This window comes from Canis lupus, chromosome 17 (assembly GCF_003254725.2).
Source record: "Canis lupus dingo isolate Sandy chromosome 17, ASM325472v2, whole genome shotgun sequence".
Classification (NCBI taxonomy): Eukaryota; Metazoa; Chordata; class Mammalia; order Carnivora; family Canidae; genus Canis; species Canis lupus.
This window is the reverse complement of record NC_064259.1, coordinates 13,761,391-13,769,756: the sequence shown is the minus strand read 5'-3', so window position 1 is coordinate 13,769,756 and position 8,366 is coordinate 13,761,391. Positions and strand designations below refer to the sequence as shown.

General features: G+C 40.6%; 1 long non-coding RNA gene across 1 annotated transcript; it reads right to left on the bottom strand.

Moving 5' to 3' along the window:
* Nucleotides 1–225: 225 nt before the first annotated feature.
* Nucleotides 226–8,138, bottom strand: LOC112664780 (uncharacterized). The gene is made up of 2 exons (XR_003139960.2): nucleotides 8,055–8,138; nucleotides 226–417 (listed from the first exon to the last, which is right to left on the bottom strand). It is a non-coding gene; the product is annotated as an uncharacterized LOC112664780 (long non-coding RNA).
* Nucleotides 8,139–8,366: the final 228 nt, after the last annotated feature.

Below are 8,366 nucleotides of genomic sequence, written 5' to 3'. Positions count from 1 at the left end.
ACTTCATGGAAGAGGAGAGAGTCTTGCACAATCATCATCAAATGTATGACTTATTTTTAAACTAACAAACAATCCTTCTGACTCCCTGAGGAGACAAATTCTAATATTTCCAAAAGAAAGTAGAGTCAACACCGCGGGCTGGCTCCCTGAGATATACTGTAAATAGCCTCCAAATCAGGAGTAAAGAATGCAGTGGAGTTGGAAAAAAAGGAGACAAGGCCCAGAGAAATGACCACGTTGGCTTGTTGTTTTTCTGAATATGTGTCCACATTGGCGCTACTCAGCCTGATGTCGGCAGAATATATTTATCGCCTCACACAGCCAGGCGCTGTCATGTGCAATCAGTTGACATCTGGGGGCTGTTTCATGTTTCTCTCCTTCATCTGCCCTCACTCAAGCATTTGGAGACATCAGTCACTAAACCAAGCACAAAGAGAGAAAGCAATGATAATTAGGTCATCTTCTATATAGTAGTAAAACTCTATTGAAATAAAGAATGGAATCATTCATTCATTCATTAACAAATTTATTTCCTGCCCATATGAATTCCATGTGGGGTCTGGTTTCATTACAGAGCAGGATTTAAACAGACAAAACTGTGAAAATGTTCAGGATATCTATCGAATGTTGGGGAAAGTGATAAGACAATGTGTTTTTACCCCTTTCTCATGTCATGTCAGGCATTGGGAGGTGGGTTTTTATTTACCATGTCCTACACTGCATATGTAGGGGGCGGTGTTGGCTCATAGAAGGGTGGGTCTTCCAGCTAACAATGATTCAAGAGCCAATCACCATGGTAGACAGTTGCCCATATGGCAGACAATACAGGTTCTTGTATCATCTTGGCAGGTCCAAAAGGGAAGCTAATTTCTGATGCAGAAACTGTTTTATTCAAGGATTTGATATTTAAAAGTAAGGATAAAAAGTCTAGAGGTCTATTCCATGATGAGCAAACATCCAAGCTTCACCCTGTGTCAAAACCCAGGTTTTGTTTTTTTGTTTGTTTGTTTTTTTCTTTTTTTGTGCCTGAATATGACCCTCACTGGATCCTAATGGATATACTTTTATTCACACCTAGAAAATCACATGCTGAATTTTCTCCAAAAACTGTTTAAAACCACCTCATTTTTTTTCTAATTCTTTTCCAAATTTTATCCTGATAATTTTCTAGAAATAACTTAGGCTACTTTTTTGCTAAAATTGAAGTCATCTGAGGATGGGTTCCTTTTGCCTCTCTCTTTGTATAGCAGAAGCTAGTGTAGCTTCTCACATCTTCTTCCCTTCATCCTTGGAGGAAGCCTTGCCTTTCTATGAGATCAAAGCAAGAGATCCACCCCCTGCCCCACATTTACCCTCAGAATCCATCATTTCCACCTTCTCAAGGCCTTCTCCCACAAACTATTCATTCTCTCCCTTTATCCATTCACCCACTCCTGTATTAATCATGTTTGAAATTTTATGATGTTTTGACATTAGGTGTGTGTAGGGGGGCAGCTAGCTGGCCAGGAAGATACTGCCCTTTCCAGGACTAGTTAATTCCTAGAGCTAATAAACAACTTGCCTGCAAACATACCTTTCTTTTTTTTTTTTTTTTTTTTTTTTTGCAAACATACCTTTCACATGCAAACCAACCGATCCTGAGTGCATCCCCCCAGCCACCTCCTTCATCTAACTCACACGCAGCAAGCCAGCATTTCCCCTGTCCTGAATCAAGCCAGGGCCAGGTACCAGGTAGCTAGAGACTGCTTCGATATCCCAGAGCCTGTAGACATTAGTCCAACCACCAGACATGAATTGCTTCTCCTGTCCTGCCCTGCCCTGTTTTGCCTTCAGAAAGCCCAGGAAAGGCTCTGGATCATGGTTTCTCCTCAGTACTTCTTTTGCTTTCTGGAAAAATCTGATGCTTCCTTTTGTGACCTTGTGTGACATGGTGTGGCTCCTTATCTTGAAAATTGTATGTAAGAAGCTTTTATTTCAACGCATTGGTCTCTCCATATAGGCATTCAGTCATCTCCATAAATTAAAACCTCATGTATACATTTTAATACACCTCCTTCTCCTCTTTCTTCTCTTCTTCCCTCCCTCCTTCTCTCCTTTATTTCCTCTCTCCTTCTTTGGGTTTTTCTCTTAATTTATTTTATGTATTTTCTTTTAAAATGTGGTTGTTCCGGCAAAAAATGTTTTAAAAATTTAAACGTTGAAACAACAAAGAAAAATGTACCAGGATTCTTATGATCCAGAGAAAAACACTGGTAACATTTTAATGAACTTCTCTCTAGGTATGTCTTGTATCAATACATAAACAAACAAACATGTACATTTAGGTATATTTAGGTACATGTAATATTATAATTAAGTGGGATAATACTACACATCTTCACTCAATAATATGTGAACAGTTTTACATTTAAATAAATGAAGATCCATGTTATCAACCTTAGAAGCTAAAGGTAATTTTAGGTATATCATAGTTTATGCACCTAATTTAATGAATATTTGTTTCTATTATTTGCCAATTTAAACAGTGCAAGAACCATCTTTACTTATCTATATTTGCACATCTATATATCTGTCTTCTTCACGTAAAGTCTCAGATGTGGGTCTGATTGCTGAAAGGATACATCACCATACCTACTAATGTGAGTCATCAAATTGAGCACCACAAAGACTGCTATATTTCGAATTTCAACCACACCCCAAATAATACACATTAGTAATCATTTCTCAACCCTTCATAAAAACATTATTCTCAATCTTTTTAATTGAATCCCCAATATAGCAAGGAAAAAAAAACCCTTTATTTTATTTGAATATCTTTGATTAAGATATAATTGGTTTTCTTTCATATGTTGATCATCATTTGTATTTCCCCTTTTATAAATTATTCATTTACATCCTTTGCCTCTTTTTCTATGTGGCCACTCATTCATGCTTTTAATTGTTTTGTAAACCTCTTAAGTGTTCAGAAATCTATTCCATGTCAGTCACCTGTTTGGCCAACAAGTTTTCCTGCTTACTATTTACCTTCCAATACTATTTATTACTTTTTGTTATGTAGAAGTTATCGTATCTTTTTTCTTTTCTTTCTTTTCTTTTCTTTTCTTTTCTTTTCTTTTCTTTTCTTTTCTTTTCTTTTCTTTTCTTTCTTTTTTTTTCTGTTTTTTAGAGGGAGGAGGGGTAGAGGAGAGGGAAAAGAGAATCTTAAGCAGGTTCCACGCCCGGTGCAGAGCCCAGTGTGGGATCCAATGTAGGGCTCCACATCACAACCTGAGAGTTTAACCCATTCGGTCACGTGGGTTAAGCCTCCAACTCTTGATTTCGACTCAGGTCATGATCTCAGGGTCTTGGGATCGAGCCCTTTGACAGTCTGTGCTCAGTAGGGAGTCAACTTGAAGATTCTTTCTCTCCCCCTCTCCCTTTGTCCCTCCTCTTGACTGTACCTCAAATAAATAAGTAGATCTTAAAAAAAAAGAAGTTATAATTTTTAGTTCAGCCCAATATATTAATATTTTTCCTTTTTGGTTTCAAGCTTCCCTTGATTCTTAGGTAGAATTTCTCAGTGGTTACGTTATAAAATACCCTTCAGTGGTTTCAAGTTAACAGTGTAATGTTTATCCAGCTGGAGTTTATTTTGAGGTACCAGGTGAGTGGGGACCCTCCTTTCCCTTCCTCCTTCATGTTCCACATATGACTCTCTACCTTCAGAGTCATCCTGGTACAAAAACCCAAGGTTCATCTGAGATCCTTCACTTCTGTTCATGCCACAAATCCAGGTAGTACCTAAGTAACCACAATGAACTTCTGGGTTTGTTTTTTCAGACTTTATGAAGTGTTCCCACATATATTATCGCACCTGAGCCTTGCCACAACCCAGGCCGGATAAGATGAGCCTTGGATAACACATGCAAGTGGGCATTGCTGGGAAGGAAGACAGGAAGGCCTGGAAAAGTTGTGACTTACTCCAGATAGTTCTGAGTGAAAACAAACTGAAGGTCATCTTAGAGTCTGTCTGATTCCAAGCCCCACACTCTTTTGATAACAACACGTAGCTCTCGAAAGCATACCAGCACCTCTGTTGTCAATCTCTGTGCATCTCTTCTTCTCCATTCCAATTACTCCAGTGCAAGTTTTTATTCTCTCTCAACTGCATTTTTTTCCAGGTGTCTCTACTGCAATTTATTCATGGTCTTAGATTAATCTTCTTGAATTGCACTGCCATTTGCACAGTCAGAATGCTTCAGCCAACTGAATACACCTTTGCCAAGGCACATAAAGACCTTCAAGATAGACACCAATCTGTCCTCCAACTTCATCTCCCAGTAGTCCTCCATTTGGACTGTGGGTTTCAGGGAACCAAGTGTTTGCCAATACTCGAACATGCCTTAATGGTGCCCTATACCTATGCCTTGTTTCCAGCCACGAGTTCTTTTTATGAGAAGTGCTGTCTCTCCTTTCTGTTTTCCAGCACCCTATCCTGCCTTGAGGCCAAGCACAAATTCCACATCCCTCATGAAACCCTTCCTGGAACATTCAAGTATTCTTTCTTTCCCCTTTAACTTTCCCTGATCCTTTATCTGTGACTCTCCCATGACTCATAAGTTTCTCCTTAAGTTTGTGCCAGCATCGTACTTTTCTTATCGGATTGTGGATTTCTTGAGTTAACGGATCAACTCTTCTCTAACTTTTATTGTCCATTTCCCAACACTTAACACAGTGACTAGCACAGGTAGGTGTCTGAAAACCAATTAGTTAGTGATATGTAAACGAACCATAAAATGAATGGATGACTCTGGATTACTCTGAGAAGCCCTTATATTCCAAGGGATTTTCTCCTTTTGCCCCTTTTGCCAGCTCCAACACCCAGCAACACTTACCTGACGACTACAGTCTGAAATCCCACCAGTAGAATACCATAATTTCCATGTACTACTCTGATCAATGCAAAAGGCTAATGTCCCAAGGATTGGATGTCCTCATTTCTCGGATAAATATTATATTATCTGTGATAAATAAAGAACTCAAGAGCAGAATTTTCTCCAAAGTCTGGGGATGGCAGCTATATGGAATAGAACAGTGTGCCAATAAGGCTGCTGGAGTCGTAGCTGAAGGAAAAATTGGGTCAACTTGGAGGAGTTAGGCACAGACACAGAACCCACCTTGCTTTGCAGCTCCATGGATCAGTTTTATAGCCTTCAGAGTTTTTTTTTTTTTTTTTTTAAGATTTTATCTACCTATTCATGAGAGACACACAGAGAGAGAGAGGCACAGGCACAGGCAGAGGGAGAAGCAGGCTCCATGTAAGGAGCCCGATGTGGGACTCGATCCCAGGACTCCAGGATCATGCCGTGGGCCAGAGGCAGATGCTCAACCACTGAGCCACCACAGGATCCCAGCCTTCAGAGTTCTATGTAAGAGCATTCCCTCCTTTGTGCTCTCTTCCCGCCTATGACAACCTGTCTGCCTTCTGGGGCCTTATGGCTCCCTATCTACTACATTGCCCCTTGAAACAGTAGAGCATATCCTCTGCCACTCCTCTGCCCAGGGAAGTTCTTGTCCTCGATAGGGACGCCATCTCTCAGAGAAAAGAGGAGCAGTCGTATGACATGTGGAAAGGATGGTATGTTCAAAAAGAAAACTGACAAACAACACTTTCTTGCCCCAAAGGCAAGGCATTTGTTTAGAGAGGGCAGAGTGCCAATTTGTTATAATTGAATAAATCAGATTTCTAATGTTTAATAACAGATGTTCTGGCTGCAACTCATGAAATCATTTAATATTGCTTTATGCTCTGGTAATAAAAGAAGTCATCTGGCTCCACTTGGCCCAGGTTACATATCTTCCTCAAAGGGTCAAAATGATTTGATGCAGTTCTTGGATCAAAAGGACTGATGTTTTCTGTATGTTATGGGCTGTGGACAGGGTGTGCTCACAGAATGGGACAGATGCTGGCATCATACACACTTTGCATCCAATGGCCTGAGGTGCATCTCTGACCTGGAAACTTGCCCTAACTCCTGAACTTGGACAGTCCGCATGCTACCCAGGAAGATGCTACTCTTTTCACTCTTCATATTTCCCACACCTGGCAGTGCCAGCATCCAAGGAAGGCTAAAGTAGGTTGACCAGCCACCCTGGGCAAGGCTGGCAGGGTACCAGAGCTTTTGCCTACAGCCACTACAGGGAGCAAGTAAATAGGAATGTTCCAACTGTCCGGGAACAACTTTCACAGATGGGTTTGGATTAATCTGGGGGTGGGGAACAAGGGAAAATGTGCCTTACAAAGGCTGGTAATAAATCAGAAGAACTTGCAGCATGGATAAATGATGAATTGCCAAGATGACTCAAGTATTAAAATAACTAAGTTAATCAAAAAAGATCTTTTAAAGAAGTTGATGATAAAATAAGGGGATTCCTTATCCTCAGAGAAAATAAGGGAAAAATTAAACAAAGGCAAGCAGAGGTCAAAGAGGGAGATGGTGGGATAATTTAAGCATTGTTTGAGAAGCCAATTGAAAGGAGGTAAAAGAAGATCCAAAGCTATTAAAAAAATAAAAATAAAAAGACCTTTGCTACAACTTCTCAAAGAGAGTGATAATTCCTTCCAGGGAAGCATGATGTCAATACTTAGTAAAACAAAAGGCAAATCCTGAACTACAACATAAACACACTACGCTGGATAACGAATTCTCGAGACGTGTACTACATGCACTCATAGCATCCTGGAGACAAGAATGCAAGAGAAATCCCAGTCAAATTAACACACATACACAAACACAGGACCCAAAAGCAGGTAGGAGAAAGGTAGAAAATAATCTAGGAATTGCTTCTGAAGTCTTCCTTCTTCTTCCCACAGCAGTGTTCCCATGATACCTATCCTGAGGAAGCCCCTTCCTCTCATCCATGCCACCAAGGGTTACCTCATATTTAGGGGTTCACTTAATCTGCACAGTAGTGCCAGGCACCATGTCGATTCTGTGGATCCAGAGATAACGGTGGTTTTTGAAGCTGCAAGCAGCTGACACTGTTTGGGGAAACCACTGTGTAAATGGACAACCACACACACCAGGATAGAATCATGTGCAAAGGCATGGTGGGACCTCAGAAGGGAGATGAAAATTGGGCACAAGTCAAGCTTTGCATGAAGCCTCAGGGAAGATGTCCTATGGCCTCCAGAGGTCCAGGCTGGTCCAGAGCACCATGGCAGGAGGTTACTCTGTGGTTCTTGTACTCATGTTGCTGGATCAGAATCCTTGTCAAGGCTGTGTAAGCATAGATGGAGAATGCTCTGTGATCATCTGTGGGAAAGCACAGTGACCAGGTTTTCTGAAGCAAATGTTAAGGGACATTGCCTTTGATGAGATTCTGGGCTATTTCAGGATTCCAGTGATACCACGAAAGGTGTGAAAATGTTGTGATCCCCAAGTCATTTCTGTTTATGCAGACAGAAATGATGCAATCAGACAGGATGAGCACTGGGTGTTATTCTATATGTTGGCAGATTGAACACCAATAAAAAATAAGTCTATAAAAAATAATAAAATAAAAATTAAAAAATTTAAAAAAGAAATGATGCAATCAATAATAATTGGTGCCCAACCCAGTAAGGTGAGACGTGTCAGAGAATTGGAATGTCGGGACCAAGAAGGATTAGAAAGAGAGTCTAATTCAACTCTCTGAATGATAGATGGCAAGACTGACGCTTAGCAAGATCTGACTTGCCAAAGTGGTAGAATCGGAAATCCGATTTAATCTAATTGCATTTTTTCTGAAAGGCAATATAATTTCATATTCACTTTTTAATTCTGGTAAATTTGTGAGTGAGATGAAATGCAAGTGTACAACCTGTTTCTGTGTTGCCATTCTATATTAATAAAGCTTTTACTTTTTTTTTTTAATCTTAAGACCTCTTGTTTCGGAATTTGCCACCCAAGTTCTAATCCTCTCCCTGCCATCTTAACAGAATCAATGAGGGGGTAGAAGCAATTTATTCCCTCAAAGCACAAAAGTCAAAAAGATGGAATACTGAGAGTCACATGGAATTTGAGAGTACTCACAGTCCCAGATATTCAAAGAGAAAGACAAGCCTGTGTCTGCCAGAGATAAGGGGATCCCCTAGTGCCGAAAACCCACTCCAATCACAGCCCACTTTAATCACAGGCTAGCAAGCTGACAGCAACAGTGATGCAATAATGAGATCATTTGTTGAACACTCGCTGCCACTCAAGGACTTTAGGCAGCACCAATGAAGTGCTCAGCAGCTCCTGCTTCCTACTCACTTCTGAAATGCCCAGCCACCAGCGCCCGCACCAGTGAGCCAAACTCCTGTGTGTCTGGCTCTCCATGTTCAAGGAGCTCAGAACTGGAAC